Source organism: Amblyomma americanum, chromosome 10 (assembly GCF_052857255.1).
Source record: "Amblyomma americanum isolate KBUSLIRL-KWMA chromosome 10, ASM5285725v1, whole genome shotgun sequence".
NCBI classification, from domain to species: Eukaryota; Metazoa; Arthropoda; class Arachnida; order Ixodida; family Ixodidae; genus Amblyomma; species Amblyomma americanum.
Window position 1 is genome coordinate 42,880,404 of NC_135506.1, and position 3,276 is coordinate 42,883,679.

General features: G+C 47.3%; 1 non-coding gene across 1 annotated transcript; it reads right to left on the reverse strand.

Moving 5' to 3' along the window:
• Window positions 1-2,840: 2,840 nt before the first annotated feature.
• On the reverse strand, window positions 2,841-2,912 carry TRNAS-ACU (transfer RNA serine (anticodon ACU)). Its single transcript has one exon. It is a non-coding gene; the product is annotated as a tRNA-Ser (tRNA).
• Between the last annotated feature and the right edge of the window lie 364 nt (window positions 2,913-3,276).

Consider the following 3,276-nt stretch of genomic DNA (forward strand, 5'->3'; position numbering starts at 1 on the left):
GCTCTATCTACAGCATTATACACACCGATAAGCATCGCGGCGTTCTTTCTCCGCGCATAAACTTAGTGATAGTTTTTGTTATCATTTGAAAATAAATGACAGAGTCCTTGTCGCTTTGCCCTAGGGGTAGCTTTTCTCGTTAAGGCACGGAGAGCATGGCAAATACGAAGTGGGAACAGAATAAGAAAGGAGTAAAACGCCAATACGACGAGTAAACACAACAAACTAATCAGCGTGCTGTCGGCGTCAATTCAGGGGCACTTTTTTCTTCATAAAATTCTTTTATCCAGCTTAGCCCTGGAGCTTAATGATACCGCCTTCTGCTAGTTCCTTGAGGTTTCTTGCAGAACTGCCGACAGCGTCCATTTGTGACAAATGTTTTCACTCCAAGAATTCAAAAAAAGAAATGTTGTTTCGCCAGATTTTTTGGATTTTTTTTTACTCTTTTTTATGGGCGCCCCGGAGGCCCGGGGGTACACACTAGAAGGGAGTGGCCATATTATCTTTATAAGATACGGAAGAAAGGCGATCAGCAACGATTCCAGCCAGCAAGCGTCCACTAATGTGGCTTGGAGTCGTTATGTAGTTATCTTCGCCGTCGAGGATCAGTCAACGGAAATCATTTCCAGGCACGTGACGCACATGCAAAATGTTTCATACGCGCGAATTAGGCACTTCCTGCTTTGTGCTAAGACACAGATCGAGCGCAGTTGCAGAGCCAGTCAGGGTCTTGTACCATAGCTATAAGGGCAGGTAAGCTATACGGTGCATATCTATCCACGAATAATAATAATTGTTTTTTTTTTTTGGGGGGGGGGGGGGGGAGGGGGGGAATGGCGCAGTATCTGTGTCATATCGTTGAACACCTGAACCGCGCCGTAGATGAATGGATAAAGGAGGGAGTGAAAGAATAAAAGAAGAAAGAGGTGCCGTTGCGGAGGGTTCCGGAAAAATTTCGACCACCTGGGGATCTTTAACGTGCACTGACATCGCACAGCACACGGGCGCCTTAGCGTTTTGCTTCCACAAAAACGCAGCCGCCGCGGTCGGGTTCGAACTCGGGAACTCCGGATCAGTAGTCGAGCGCCCTAACCACTGAGCCACCGCGGCAGGGATCTATCCACGAACACATCGTTATTTATAACAAGCACGGTGACTGCGCTCTGGATCAGTTCAGTGCCCAAGTTGACGCTACAGAAAAAAAAAGTACATGAGAAAACATTAACATATAGAAAAAATGTTCTTTTATAATGCATCTTGCCATCGTATACTTTTGCGCCGGTACTACTAGTTTTTTTAGTTTTGACGAATACACTGATTCTCTTCATATGCTGTGTACGTCGAATGCAATTCGAATGCTCAGGGGCATTACGGAAAGCTTACAGGCAAGTCCCTGATTCATTTGGATGAAAGGTGTGCAGACATACGGTTTTGGGTGTCCGTTTTTTCTTTCTTAGAAAGAGGCCTAGTGGCCTAGTAAGTATGAAAATGAGCTCGAAACACTAGTGCCCTGCGTTCATAATAAATTGCAAACAACTTTGTACCGGGAGTTTTGGTCTTGGTCAGCGCCCTCACTGTAGTCCACCTTGATGCCACGATCCACCAGCCAACCTGCGCTACCATAATAATGATGACGTTGGCGTCGCCGGCAAACACTGGTTGTTCCTGAGAACAACTACTGACTTCGTTGATGTCGCAATTATTATGGCAAGTGCACCTTAATGTCACTCGATGTGGGTGGAAATGATAATAATAATAATAATTGGTTTTAGGGGAAAGTAAATGCCGCAGTATCTGTCTCATTTATCGTTGGTCACCTGAACCGCGCCGTAAGGGAAGGAATAAAGGAGGGTGTGAAAGAAGAAAGGAAGAGAGAAAGAGAGAGATGCCGTAGTGAAGGGCTTCGGAATAATTTCGACTACTAGGGAATCTTTAACGTGCACAGACATCGCACAGCACATGGGCGCCTTAGCGTTTTTCCTCCATAAAAACGCAGCCTCCGCGGTCGGGTTCGAACCCGGGAACTCCGGATCAGTAGCCGAGCGCCTAACCACTGAGCCACCGCAGCGGGTCGGCTGGAAATGCCGAATGGCTTTTCGGACGGCATTCAAAATATGTTACACTCAACGCCAGCAACCGAAACTTGCCAGATGGCATCTCCTTACGTCCGTGAAACAAATCACATCTTTTGTTGCCGTTTGAATTTTGGGTCTCTACCCCTTTAATATACATCATAAAAGGCAGCAGGGTATTCCATCATGCTGTATCTTCCTATCCTCGGCTCTTGTTTTAGCGGAGTTCGCATTGAGGTGCCTGTATTCTGCGGCGCTATCATCTACACAGGTGCTTCACTCTATGCTTGAGGAAACATCAGGCCTGAATTGGTCATGTGGCCCGCACTGAAGCCCGTAAGTACTCCACCTCCAGCTGTACTCGCATACGTGGAGCGTCGGCCCTTTCCACGACATTCTGCATCCGCACAGCTGTGCACAGGATGAGCAGGACAATCAGCAGTGCATCTTGGTGGACGGAGACAAGGGTGGACGGATGGGTAAAATAAGCGAAAGTCGAAAAGAAAGGATACGGGAAAGTCAGAATAATAATAATAATAATTGGTTTTTTGGGGAAAGGAAATGGCGCAGTATCTGTCTCATATATCTTTGGACACCTGAACCGCGCCCGTAAGGGAAGGGATATAGGAGGGAGTGAAAGAAGAAAGGAAGAATAGGTGGCGTAGTGGAGGGCTCCGGAATAATTTCGACCACCTGGGGATCTTTAACGTGCACTGACATCGCACAGCACACGGGCGCCTTAGCGTTTTTCCTCCATAAAAACGCAGCCGCCGCGGTCGGGTTCGAACCCGGGAACTCCGGATCAGTAGTCGAGCGCTCTAACCACTGAGCCACCGCGGCGGGGCAGAATCTACCCCAAATCACGTTTCATGCATTACTAAAGAAAACGGGTGGGCACAAATTTCTGTCGATGTTCTAGTGGTGTTCATTAGGTTTGGTCTCGCATGTGGTAACAATGTTTTACTGACTGATGCGGCTTAAACGCGTCGCATTTAAATCAAGGCTTGCAATACTTCCTTTCTGAAGAGCACATCGCTCTTCCCTGCGGTCTAAACCAGCGGGGATGCACTAAGCCACCGGTGCTCCGCAGTCTATGCATGGAATCAAAGAATTAAAGTAGTATTAGACATCACCAGAACCCTAAATCCGTTAACTCTTCGCCGGGCACAACGCTCACTTTTTTCCAAGGGATCATCATGATGAT